General features: G+C 44.0%; 2 long non-coding RNA genes across 2 annotated transcripts in view; both read right to left on the bottom strand.

Annotated features, from left to right (window-relative positions):
• Positions 1 to 7,146, bottom strand: part of LOC115294477 — a 58,593-nt gene extending 51,447 nt beyond the window's left edge. The window contains exon 1 of the long non-coding RNA XR_003909902.1: positions 7,026 to 7,146. This is a non-coding gene — a long non-coding RNA (uncharacterized LOC115294477). The remainder of the gene's footprint in view (positions 1 to 7,025) is intronic.
• Positions 7,147 to 9,282: 2,136 nt separating this feature from the next.
• On the bottom strand, positions 9,283 to 14,173 carry LOC115294629. The gene is made up of 3 exons (XR_003910009.1): positions 14,066 to 14,173; positions 12,552 to 12,603; positions 9,283 to 9,379 (listed from the first exon to the last, which is right to left on the bottom strand). It is a non-coding gene; the product is annotated as an uncharacterized LOC115294629 (long non-coding RNA).

Here is a 14,173-nt window from a genome sequence, read left to right as displayed (position 1 = left end):
AGTCTCACAAAATGAGAGGCCATTTGGGCTACTAAGAGTCAGAGAAAACACACTTCTCTAATACTGCTCTGAAATCAAACCAGAAATCATGTAGCAGTCTGTGAGGTGTTCCCTTTCGGGAGCAAGAGACAATCCTAGAGAATAATCCCTGTCCAATGTGAGTCACGTGGTTCAGTGAGGGTCATCCAACCCGAATCAAGAGCAGGGAGTCAGAGGGTGTGCTGGAGAGCTAGGGTCGGTGTTGCATGCTGTGGCCATGAGCAAGTCTCAGCCTCCTCTACCGCTACTCACAGAAGAAGAGAGCTGGTCTACTGCATCTTCGCTTCTTCACCTTCAATTTTTCATAATGCAAACACAAATGAGATGTTGCTTTCCCATGAAGTAACTAATTGCTAGTTAAGTTATTTCAAGTCCTATCCTTATTACAAAGAAAAAGAAATTCCTTTCTGGCACCATCTTAAAAGAGTAATTTCAAGTGGATTAGGTTCCTTTAATCTAGATGAACATAATAATACCTTTTTTTTTTTTTTAACCATCCCTCAATCATTCTTCATTCCCACCTGAAGATAGCTTTTATTTCTTGGATTTTATCACTAAACATGCCAACATGAGGCCAAAGTGTGATTTTAGCAAATTATCTGCATAATCTGGAATAATTCACGAATTCAAACACAAATGTTTGAATTATTCAGAAAACTGAGGAGCTAAATATACTTCACACGCATAAGAGAAAGAGAGAGGAACAGGGACAAAGTGACAGACACATAGGACATACAGACTACTCCCTATGCCTCTAGACTACCAGCCAATTCTGCTATTTTACCATTTTTCTGCTCACGTTAACCTGTGAATTGGAAGAAGCTGAGAATTGACTAGAAAATTGTACAAATTTCTGTGTTTATGGAACTTTACGTTGTTTGTAAACTATCCATTGTTTTATATGTGGCTCCTTCCTCATTATTTCAAATGACTTAATTTAATACTTAACAGTTCAGCTGTTTATCACGAACTATAGCCACCTAAATAGAGCTAGAAAACATGATTGAGAAACTGTGAAAACTCAGATCTCAAATCTATCTTACTGTGTACACTTACGGCTTCTAATCCCTACACAACTGCCCCCACACACTTCAGCATCTCCTCAAAAATGGTCAGTGAAGCAATGTCTTCTTTCTCTACAGAGATTTTCTTGATTTTCCTGAAAGCCTCCAAAAATCTACTTCACTGAGTGAAAATGTTACTTTATTGAGGTAAATTTGTGAAGAACAGAGACATTTCAGTTCTTGCCTTTTGTTTATCTGTAAGATCCCAGGGGGAAAAAAGGAAGGGAAAAGATCTCAGTTCAAAGTTTTGTAATTTTGTGATGTCATTATTTGCTAACCTATCCTGCTTTTGACATCTCAGAGAATAAATTTTTTAAAAATAACTGACCACATCCTCTATCATGTTTCATAGTACTCCATAGTCCTTATTTCACTTGCAGTATTTATAACTTATTAAGTAATTTTTATGTCATTATTTTCCATATCATTTTCCCACTAACCTACATATGAGTTTCGTGAAGGCAGGAATGTTCCTGACTCATGCACTTCTGTGAAATATACTTTGAAGTGAATGCATAAATTGATTTGCATAGGTGACTGACTCAGAATAAGTAGACCAATCTATACAATGGTAACAGAGACACATTTTGTGTTCTTCGTGAACACAAATTGTCATAGCCATTTGTAGGGCTTAATCCTTAGTGCATGGATCAAAGATTTAGAGAGTAGTCTGAAAGTTGTAGGATTTTTTTTTTTTTTGCAAACTTTTATGAAGTTTCCAGAAATAACGGTTCAAAGAGAACAATGAATGAGTGCACTTACCCTATGTGGCACACACATAGGGTACTTTTGGAGAATCTGGAAAAGCGATGGGGCGTCCTGACCAGTTTGATACACCATCAACACACTAAGAATCCTTGTCAGGAGTTTTGGACATTAGTAAATCTTCATAATTTTTAAATTGGGGCTATGGGTCAACAACTGGGAAGGGATAGAGATTATAACTTGCATACAAACATGTTAGCTTGCCACAGTTTCATGGAGGTTAGCCGAAGACACAAGTCTCTTGGATCAGAGACAAAGAACAGCTAATTATTATTACACGCTGAAGTAGCAGTACCATTTCTATGCTAGTAGTCTTAGGCCCCACAGGGCACTGTGAAGAAAGCCATAATACACTGGCACATTCAGTGGGTTATGCCACAGTGGATTATACCTCAGCTCGGGTAACCTGGATCTTTGATAATGGGCAGTGAACCTGTCTTCACTTGGCTCTAGTGGGAGAGACACTACTATACAAGACTGATCTATAATATCCTTAGAAATATGGCACAGAAAAAAGTACAATCAGTGTTTCTTTGGCAATATGTGCAGACACTTGAGAGGCTCATGAAGAATCGTCTCCCAACTCCACGTTGGGAAGTTTCTTCCCCAGGGCCTTTATTAAGGTAAATGATACACAAAAATATTTATGAAGAAAAACACAGAGCTATCTCTATGTATTCTCCATAGCTCACACACATGCTAACGTCTGGAGAATGACGTAAGAGGAGTGAAGAATTAGAAAGCAACGTGTCCTGCTCAGAAGAGAGGGTAGGAGGTGAACACCCCTTCTCTCCGCTGGCTTTGGTGCATCAGATGGGAGTTACTGAATGACGCCAAAAACAACAATGAGAAAACCCCCAACTATGCTATTCTTCCCTCCTGTCAGAATATACTGTCATTTGGGGCAAGTTAAATCACTTCTCTTTATTCCTTCTTGGAGCTTATGAAAGCCAAAATAACCTTTTCAAAGGCTACTTTCCCTCTGCTTAACACACAGCTGCTTTGTTATCCTCAAAGGCCAGAGAAGACCCAAGAGGAAGAGTTCAGATGTGTCAGGAGTTGAGGGTGAAAGTAAAAAAGAAGTGAAGTCCTTTGTCACCTGACAAGCAAGGACGCAGCAGTGCTGACAGGGCACTCCTGAGAATCTGGCTCACTTCTGCTCTTGCTAATGCATTTATGCCCAAAGTGGACAGGACTAGGGAGTCAGAGCAATCCTCAGTCTTGCTGAACAGTGATACCTATTTTTGTTTGTTGGTTTGTTTGTTTTAAACCCCAGTGCTTGGGGCATGTGGGTGGCTCAGTCAGGCGTCCAACTCAACTTGGGCTGGAGTCATGGTCTTGAGGTTGATGGGATCAAGCCCCACATCAGGCTCTGTTCTGGCAGCATGGAGCCTGCTGAGGATTCTCTCTCTCTACACAGTAAATTAAATTAAATTAAAAACAAAAAAACCCAACCAAGTCCTTGCCTTTGTTCTTTAGAGTGTGAGGCCTTCTCGTACAATAGGCCTTCATGGCAGACAGAGAGTGGAAAGGGTTTTCCAGGCAGAATAAAAAGCTCTTGAGGATTTATAAACTGTTTCATCTGGCAGAAAGTATTTATGCAGACTTGGCACTTAGGCTGAATTATTCCTATTAAGCAAAAATGGAGAAAATTGCTTCAGTCTCTCCAGAAGGTACCTGCAGTCTATCAGAAGCTAAGACATTCTATAAGCTACACACTCGTGAGAAAAGCAATTCCATGTTGGCATGGATGTGTGTGGGGAGATGGAAGGGCCCAAAGAGAATGCATCCCAGCCTTGCTCCTTAGGCTGTGGGGTCACATGATTTTTCCATTGTCACCCCCTAGGGAACATTTAGAAAAAAACCACGCCAAGGACAGGTGCCCTTTCATGTTCCCCAGGAATTTCTCTCTCCATACACAGCATGTATCCTGTCATATAGCTCATGAACCTTTCTTCCCTTTTAGGGAATGAGAGGCAAGGTGTGGAATACCCTACATGCAATATTTTATTAATTTCTTTTTTATATATTAAAAAGTTTACTTATTTTGAGAGAGAAAGAGAGAGCAGGAAAAGGACAATGGAAAGAGAGAATCCCAAGCAGGCTCCACACTGAAAGCACAGAGCCTGACGTGGGGCTTGAACTCACCAACCCTGAGATCCTGACTTGAGCAGAGATCAAGAGTATGACACTTTACCAACTGAGCCACCCAGGTACCCCCATATTTCATTAATTTCTAGCAACTATCCAAGCATGACCCCATTTATGAAGGAGCCCAGCAAAGTCCTGTAGTTGTGGGGATAAAACTGTGATGTCAACTCACACAGCCTGACTCCAGGACAGACTCCCCTATTTCCTGAGGCCACATATGCCTCTGGTCCCAGAAGTCACAGGATTGCTCACACAGCTGCTGGTACCTGGGGCATATAAAGGAAAGGCACTGGACAATCTGTCCCCATTCAGCTCTCTTAATTTGCCTAAAATTAATATTTTAACTTTAGTTCTCTCCCCAAGCCCTTCATCCCTTTAGTCTTTCCCCTCATCTTTCGAAATTCAGAAAGCCTTACCAGTTCTAATTCTTTCTAAATTTGTTCAATATCTTCCCATGAGCATTTGGCACAAAGTGTGGGGGCAGGGGCTCAAGAAACATTTGCTGAAAGAGTTAAGAAAGTAGGTAATTCCCACCCTACTGAACTCATCAGTGTCAAAACTATTCATTGCACACATCCTATCTGAAGGACGCCCCATCTTTGTTCTTCCCTCTGTAGACATGAATTCCCACATAGACACCTTATAACATCTGCTCCGCCAGTCTGGGATCACCAGTACAGCATGCCAAACTCACTTGAGCTAATGGCCCCATTATGAAAACATTTTATGGGGCTAAGCTCTTCCCCAAAGTTTTCTTTAAATATTCAATAAACACTTCTAGAAACTACTCCAGTCAAAATAATGGTTTTCCAAACTCCATTGATAACATTTATGAGATTTGCGTGTGGTTTCTGTCAAATGACCTACATTGGAATAGTGATCAGATTTAAGACATGATGTTCTGGTGTTCTCAATGTCCTATAACCGTCTTAGAAACAAGAGTTAGGAAACAAAACACTTGAGAAGAGAGAAAATGTCTATTTGTGGAGAGACGATTTCCTAAATGTTACCTAGGTTATGTCTGAAAATGTTACCATATCAAACAACCTACACTATTAGTTGATCAACGTTTTCCATAGCTTATGTCTACGTGGCTGCTCTTGCCTATCTGTCCTGGCTTGTGTGTTTGCGTGGGCTCTGGCAGAACACTACTATCAGCTGGTTTTTAATTCCAGGGCCAATGCCACCCTTGAACACGAAGACCTGACTGGGAGGAACGAGGCAGCACCGGCCCGCTCCCCATATCAGGTCGTGTCTTTCGTTTAGTTGCTCATTCTCCTGCACTCCCAATTCTACATGGTGAAAGGTCACAAAATGCTGAGATTCTCTTTGGGAAACCTACAATTCACATTTAATGTTGGCTACTCCAAATGATGCTGTTTGAAATGGAGTCAAGGACGGATTTCATTCCTTTTATTTTTAATTAGACTTTTAGCTCAGAGTCCTAAGTGGACTTCAAAATACTAGACACATTCCAGCAAATACCTCCACCTACTCTCCATTCTATTTCCAGGCCAAATCCTTCCTAGACTCTCTTCCTCGGCATCCATTAGAAACTCTCTTTTCCTACTACAACAAGTGTAACCTCCTCCTGGCTTGAGTGACCTTCCCTACATTTGTCTCACCCTTACTATTTGTTACAGAGCAAATTTCAAGGTGGATATTTGCATGTGGGAAGCATTGGGCCTACTTTTGGAATAGCTATCTTAGGGGAAGTAAGGGAAGCTAGACTAGGGAAACCAGAAGAGAGGTCAGCCAGGAGATGGACCCAGGTAGAGACCTCTGAGAATCCCATGGGATGCATTGAGCTGGGATGGCCCAGAGGGACTGCATTGAGGCAAGAGGCCCAGCCCTCGTATCTTAACATCAATCAATCATTGCCTATGGGCTGCCTCTGGAGAAAGGTTGAAACCTTGGCTTAAATGGCTCTCTTCAGCTGAAGGCAGTTTCTGGAGGGATCTCAGCTGAGAAAGTCTGAATGCAACAGTCCAAGGGACTGGGGTAAGAGTTAATATACTCTTAAGGCAGAGATCTGGGTGGTCTACCATGGCACCACCATGCATTTTCTTTCTTCCTCTTCTCCAACACGTATTATTCTTATAGTCTGGTCCTGCCTCATTAGTATGCATGGTCTCACATCGAGAATCCTGGGTCTTTCCTCCAGCTGTTTTACTAACCTATTTCTCTAATCCACGTCCCTCTCTTTCTCTAACCTATTGAGATATCACTCCATGTCCCGGCTTTCTGCTGCATTTGCTGAGCACTCCATTATCTGCACATCTTCAGGCTGAGGCATAAATTAGCATTTAAATGTGGCATCAAAGCAGCAATGCCATTGGTTTATGCAAGGGGGGGGAAGGTGGGAATAGTAATAGAAGAGAGCTAGTTGAGATTATATATTCCTTGAGGGCAAAGAGCTGGTTTTAGTTTCTTGTGTACTACACAATGCAGCACGAGTTCTATGTATATGGAAAAATGAACAGCGCCTTCACACACACACACACACACACACACACACACACAGTCTGTATTTTGCATTTATTATGGACTAAGCATTATTCTAAACTGGTGTTTCAATGCTAATTAAGAAAAAGGCCTTACTCTCAAGAAGATTACATTCTTCTTACAGCATTAAGAACTGAAAGTCAGGGTGCCTGAATGGCTGAGTCGGTTAAGTAACTGACTCATGATTTCGGTGTAGATCATGATCTCATGGTTTGTGAATTTGAGCCCCCCCATCAGGCTCTTAGGCTAACAGCATGGATGCTGCTTAGGATTCTCTTTCTCTCCCTTGCTCTCTGTCCCTACCATACCTGCATGCCTTCTCACTCTCAAAACAAACAAATAAATAAACTAAAAATCAGCTACTTACCTTGATTATTATCTAGAATTAACAGTAACTATAAAGAAACTCTAAAAATCAAATCTATGTTGTCCTTACATTGTGGTAAAGTTAACCTTGGAATCTCAAAGACATAACACAATAATTTGTCATCATCATCATACCTTGATGGCGGTTGGGTAGCTCTCCTCCACCCTGGAGCCATGTAGCCTCCAAGTTTTCTTCCTCAGGAAAGAGACCTTAAGAGCATACTGGTTCTTAATTGTTTCAGTCCTGCTGATCCCATTGTGGGGTAGATTCAGGCACTGGGTCCTAAATAAATGCAGAGGAGACTGGGAAATGTAATGGAACAGACAGGTTTTAAGCACCAGCGGTCTCTGCCACGCTGGCCAGTGCCAGTTGAGCACTTTATACAATTCTAAGTGCTTAATTGTCTACATCCAGTTCCTTGGGGATGGGGAGGTGGGAGGCTGGTTTTGAGACCAACAACAACTTCATAGACACCTGCTGGTGTTCTTTAAATAGTCAATTCGGACAGTAACTACTTGGAGACAACTGCTCAGGTTAAGGACTCATCTTGCAGGAATCCCCCTACCCCCTTCCCCCGCCCTACTAATTGAGATGCCGGTTGCAAGTCCAGGGGGTCACCTGTGCTGCTGAATGACCGGGTACATTCTGGAAGTTCCAAAGACCTCTCCTTGGGTCAGACAAATTTGCTAGAGCGGCTCGCTGAACTCAAAGTCACAGTTCACTTACCAGACTTACCGGCTTATAATAAAAGGAGGTGACTCAGGAACAGCCAGACAGGAGAACTGCATAGGACAAGGCGCTGGGGCAGGGCTCAGCGTTCCCGTGTCCCGTACTGGTGCGCCACTATACCCAGGTGGCCGTGTGTTCACCAGCCAGGAAGCTCTCAGAACCCGTCCTTTGGGTTTCATGGAACCTTCCTGACACAGACAGGATAAATCATTGGCCTTGGGCGGCTGACTCAAGCCCATCCCCCTCCCTAAAGTTCTGAGGGCGGGAATGAAGGTTCCCGCCAGTCCTCTTCCTTAAGGGCTTCCGCAGTCACCTCATTAACATGATAGGGCACACCTTTGTGGGTGCTTATCCCTTGGGAAATTCCAAGGGTTTTAAGACCCAGGTGCCAGAAACAGAGACAAAGGCCAAAAATATATACTTTATTATAAATCACAATATCACAGCACACTTCGCAGTGACTCCTCAGGACCCTAGGAGGTAAATACGAATATTCATTTTCTTTTACACATTAAAAAAAAAAAAACGAGGCAAAAGAAGAAGGAGTAATTTACCCCAAATCCTTTAAATAGTCATGGATAGAGTTCAACCCTTAAGCTCCAAAATCTGTATTATTTCCACCAACTACACTTGAAAAATAAAGACTGTGAAAGAAAGGCCTTTTTCTTTCCTCGACAGATCTGTGAGAAACATCCTATAGAACAGTCTCGTACTTTGGTGTGACCTGGAAATACCAATCCAAACTACTGGAGAAGTTTCCCTCTTCCAAATCCCTCCTATGAGTAACATTTTGGTTCTCTCAGGACTCTGCCTGAGAACGCTTGGGATTTTTAAATTTGTGCTTTTTCAAACTGTCGTTAGTAGTTCATGCATGAAAAGATCCTCACAATAACACGTCCAGAGGCTATTGAAACATGTGTGTTCTTTATGAATAGGAGTCCCAGTGATTTGGAAAAGTAAAGTCCTCCGAGGGTTCAGATCCTACTTATAAACTTTTACTCCTCCTGTTCTACCCTGACTCCGGCTATCCTAGTTTCCATGGCGACGAGGAGACCATAGATCCCTGACGTTAGGTTTGTCTTAAGGACAGGCTCAGAAGCCAGCTAACTGTCTGCACATGGGAGAGAGAAAGAGAGAGAGAGACAGACAGACAGACAGACAGACAGAGACAGAGAGAGAAGGACAGAGAGAGAGAGAGGGAGGGAGGGAGAGGGGGGGGAGAGAGAGGGAGAGAGGGAGAGAGGGAAAGAGGGAGAGAGGGAGAGAGGCAGAGAAGGAGAGAGAGAGAGAGAGGGAGAGGGGGAGAGAGGGAGAGAGAGAGGGCCTCTATTGCCCCCTGCTGGGCTCCACTTTTCCCTCCCACTATCCGGTCCTCCATCTCTGACTCCCAAATTTTCTGGCTTCTGGATTCTTTCCCAAGCTAGATGCCCTCTGACACTTGTCAATCTTTTTGTTTCCCTTTTGATGCAACATTGTTATGAAAGAGAGATTAAAAACTTTGTCAAATACTGTTTAAACCCATGCTAATTGATAAGCAAGGATAATCACCAGCACCTCGCCATAGTGCTCAATTGCTTCCAAGTGTTTTTCATTAAATCTAAGTGAAAACACTTTTCCTGGTACAATTTTAAGGGAATATTAATCACATGCCTTGATTAGGTTGGACGGTGGAATAAGCGAACTTGCTGAATAAAAACGGGTTTCTTCTTTTTGAATATCCTCCTTTTACAAGATGGGTATTGTGGACGGTTTTGGTTTTCTGCAAAAAAAAAATAGTGAGCTACGTAACATGAGTGCTTTTCCAACTGTATATTGATTTGCAATGTTTGGCATTTAATTTCATCTGGTTTTATATTTTAACTACCTGATTATAGAAGAATCGTTGATATGAACTTCCTCAGTCTCTAAGGCAAAATGTTCTAAATCTTTTCCATACCACTTAGGAGAATAAACAGTTCAAAATAACAACCCAAATTTAAGAAGCAAAGTCTCCTAGTAGTTAGAAAATATCTAAGTATGAAGTTTTTATTGACTTCAAACTCTTAATTTGTTTTGTATTCTCTGCCCCATCCTTGGTTATGTGAAAACACATAGCCCTGAAAAGAGATATCAAGAGTTCCTCAAAAAGTAGGAAATGTGCCAAAAGATTGTTATTGGCAAAACAAACCAATTAGCACGGGTGGGTTGAAAGGAACTTAGGGTTGAGGATCTGTAATTTTAAGCACAAATTGCAGACTGTGTTTCTAGGAAAGACCCTGCAGTGTGAAAATGGGGATTCTTCCGGAGGAAGTTTCAGTTTGATTCGATAACAATAGCCTCACAAAATTATGTATGTGATTTGACACACTTGATTCTAGAAATCATCCAGAAGAAGAAATCGGTAAGAAGACCTGGAAAAAACTGGAAAAGAAACAGGCCTTTGCCATATCGTGTCCCAATATGTGATAGAGATCTAGTCTGTAGACAGCGCGATGATGTCGCAGAGATGGGAAAGCCGTTCAGGAGACCGGAAGGGATGTCAAAACTGGACATGTGGATAGATGGGAGAAGCTAATAAATGACACTGGAACACTTCATTGAAGGGGAAAAAATTAGATCCCTATATATAAATAATGAAATTGCAGACGATTTAGGGCTAAATAGAAAAATTAAATATTGTTAGAAGAAATCGAAGTCAGGGTGCCTGGCTGCTCAGTCGGTGGAGCGTGAGACTCTAAACCTCAGGGTGATGAGATTCACATTGGGTGTGGAGCCTACTTAAAAAAAAAAAGGTTTGGAAGAAATTTGAGAGTCTGTGGAATCTTGGGGCAGCAGGACTGGAGAGGGCTTCTCAGCCTGACAGCATACTTAGAAAGCAAAAAGGAAAACTAACAGGCTTTACCACGTTCAAATGCCGAACTACTTCCTGAGGAGGTGCCTTTCTTCCGGACACCGGACACCACGTTGCCTGCCGTGGGGTTTAAAGGAGGCCTGCGAAGCTCCCTTTAGCCTCCCCCCACACTTGACACTGAGGTCCAGAAAGGAAAGGACTGAGCACCAGGTACCCCTAAGCCTAAGTGAGGCCATGAGGTCCGGGCCGAAGCACCTCTCCTGACCCACAAAACAATAAGCTCCTGGAACAATGCGTCCCTCCGCCATCCCTCCTTAATTGGAAGTGTGAATAGCCTTTCCCTAAAAGACCATCAGCATGAGTCTCCTCGGGAATTATAACCACATACTTTATACACTTTCTCCAGAAATTCAAGCTTCCCAGGGCGTCGTGGAGACCCTTATGCACGATCTCGGGATCTGGATACTCCCGAGTCCTACTTTTACCCAAACTTCCACATATCCAGAACCCCCCACTACGCAGTTTGCAGAATCAAGTGCAAAATGAAAATGTGGGGGCCCTGGGGCGCCTGGGTGGCTCAGTCAGCTAAGCATCTGACTTCTGCTGAGGTCAGAATCTTCTGTAATTTGGAGCCCCATGTGGGGCTCTGTGCTGATTGATGGGTCAGAGCCTGGAGCCTTCTTTGGATTCTGTGTCCCCCTCTTTCTCTGCTCGTCCCCCACTCACGCTCTGTCTCTCTCAAAAATAAACACTAAGAGATTTCTTTTTTAATGTGGGGGCCCTTGTTCAAAAGTGAGTGAGATTTACATGCTGGTAACACTGGGACATTAAGGCGGACACGAGTGCCTTCTATGTGTGGATTACACACTCAAGGCGGTCCGTGCTCTCTAGCCCCAACCCCTTGTTTGTTGCCCCTTACGGTCTGTTATCCGCTAAATGCAGCCTCAATTTCTTTTCTAAATGTTGGGAAGATTTTTCCGCACTCTCACTTATTCTTAGCTGTCACCTGAGGATGCTGCCAGATTCCTGTGCCCCACACACCATGTGTGGTGTGTGTCTTCTCTCTTCCCGAATGCTTTCCCTTTCTAGAACTTTCTCTTCCTTTTTTCAAAACTCTGGGTTTTCTTCCAAACCCACGCCATCCACCCATCCATGTCACCTGCTCTCTCTTCCTGCTGCGGTCCCTCTCCTTGTCCACCAAGCACATGACATTAATTAGGTATCCAAGAAGAAGGTACTGAAAAAGTTAACAAATGACTTGTGCAATCCTTTTGGGGGAAAAAAAAACCCGGGTAGAATATATTATGCAGACTTTTCAGCTGCATAATAAAAGCAGGCACAGTTTAAGCAAAGCAGCCCTCTTGCCTGAATCACTCACAAGATCTAGGTTATTTGCGTTCTATATTCTGTGTAAGTTTTGTCAGAAAACTGGCCAAGGCACGGCCTGTTACGAAGCCAAGTTGATATTTATACCCTAAATATTTATGATTTATTTTAAAAGTTGGCAAGGGGACGAGATGAAGGAGTCACTCAATAGGACTTCAGCAGTAAATTTGTGTCCCTTTTATAGTTTTGCTGCTAGAGTAAGCAAAATCCAAGAAGCCAGGGGGCCTGGCCCTGCGAGGGCTGGCAGCGGCCAGGAATTCTACGTTCACTGCTTCCAAATGCTGCCCTCTTGTGGCCAGAGTGTTTATTGACGGAGCTGTGTGACAGGAGGCTGGTTAGGGGACACAGATGAAACTGGGAATAGAGAGGGCACCTCCGTGGGCTCCGTTGGTTAAGCATGGACTCTGGATTTCAGCTCAGGTCATGATCTCACAGTTCATAGGTTCGAGGCTTGCACCGGGCTCTGCGCTGACAGTGTGGAGCCTGCTTGGGATTCTTCTTCTTGCTTTCTTTGCCCCTCCCCTACTCATTCATTTTCTCTCTCTCTCTCTCTCGCTCTCGCTCTCGCTCTCGCTCTCGTATCCCTTTCTCAAAATAAATAAACATTACAGAAATAAGAAATGGGACTAGAGGCAGTGATAATGCAGGAGAATGACAAGCAGCACAAGACAAATGTGGAAACAAAATGGGAAAAGTACATCCACAGCCCACTGACCTTGATGTCCATTCGCCCCCATGTCGCCTCCTGCATCTTGTCCATTGCCCTCCTGGAGGAAAATAGGCGAGTGATACAACTCATCGACTTGCTTTGGCACCTACCGTAAGCTGTGGGCATGGCAGAATGAAGCCACAACTGTCATGGTCCCTCCCCACCCTGTGACCTGAATCCTGCTTCACTTTTGTTCAGACCTGCTGTGCGGGTCACTGTCCCCGAAACCTCCACACACAACAGACCTGCTCTCCAACCCCTAGGGAGCCTTCCACAATGGCAGCAGGCATTTTCCTTCTATCCCTCATTGCTACAAGGGCTATGGAATTCGCTTCACCACCCTCTGACTCTGGGTTCCTCATCTCTCTAGAAAATTCCACACCGGAAATAGAAGTTAGGAAGGAAGTACATTTAAGGGAAGAGAAATAGCAACTTCAGCAACTTCTTTTCTAGTTGATCCCACAGTCCAAAGGCTCTGTGCTCATCTTGATCATGGTCAAGGTCACTTGCCAACATATAGGCTGTAGAACTCCCCAACAGGTCTTGCTTTACAGAACACCTAGGAAGTGCTGGCTCGGGTAGTGACTGTGTGCTGGTGATAACCACCCAGGCTGCTCCAGTCGCAGGTGACCACCACCAGGCAGACAGCCCGGAGGGACAAAGGCATTAGCGTTGCACCAATACTGGGCACACTGGTTGGGAATTTGTGGTCTAGAAAATGCACCAGATGATGGCAAAGTAGCAGGCCTTATCAAGTTATCAGGAAATCCTGTGGACAAACCCCAGGGAGTAAGAAGGAAAAACAAGCCAGTTTGAATGCAAACAAAACATGTTTGACTCTTGGAGCAGACCATGATTTCTGTGGGTTTCTTTCCTGGGGTGTCCTTCAGGGGTCCCTGCTGCCTCTGCCCATTCGTCCTCTCAGAGCCCACCCTGACCTCTCTCTGCTGCGAGATCTTCCTAATCACTTCAGCTGTCCCGTCTGGTCTGGCTGCAGGAGTGAGAGCCTGGCCACCACCATTAGGCACAACTTCACGCAGCCTTGCGTTGTTCACTAACATTTCACTGGAAAGCGTTTCACCATCTACCCATGTTCTGTGGCCGTTCGGGGCTTCACATCCCTCTTCTAGCCAAAATGACCAAGATTTCAGTCTTCATTAGATGATGTCAGGGATCCTAATCCCCACCGCAGGGGGCTCTGGGGATTACTGGAGAGTAGGCACCTCCTTTGGCTCTTGCTTGCCCTCTGTGGCTCTTAACTCCTGCTTGGCAGGCTCGGGGCAGGGTCAAGTCATCCCTTGCTCCGTCTGCCCCTGTGCAGACATTGGCTCCCTTCCTATCTTACAGCTCTACCCCACATCCCAGCACAGCCAGCAAGAAGGCAGAGTGGAGGCTTGAAGATACAGAATACGAATTGGAATGTGTGCAATGAATCTTTAGAACTTGGAAGCACTGATCACGGCTCCCACGCCCACCAGCCTTATCCCAATGTACGGAGTCCCCTACCCGTTGTCTCTCACCTCAGTCTTTCTTCTTGGGGACACATTGCAAGGGTTCCAGTCTCTCCTCATACAGATGCAGGTTTCCGTGGACCCAGTTCTGAGTTCAAAACTTCAATTTCATTTCTG

Source organism: Suricata suricatta, chromosome 6 (assembly GCF_006229205.1).
Source record: "Suricata suricatta isolate VVHF042 chromosome 6, meerkat_22Aug2017_6uvM2_HiC, whole genome shotgun sequence".
Lineage (NCBI taxonomy): Eukaryota > Metazoa > Chordata > Mammalia > Carnivora > Herpestidae > Suricata > Suricata suricatta.
Note: the sequence above shows the minus strand (reverse complement) of the source record. Positions and strands in the feature narration are given on the sequence as shown.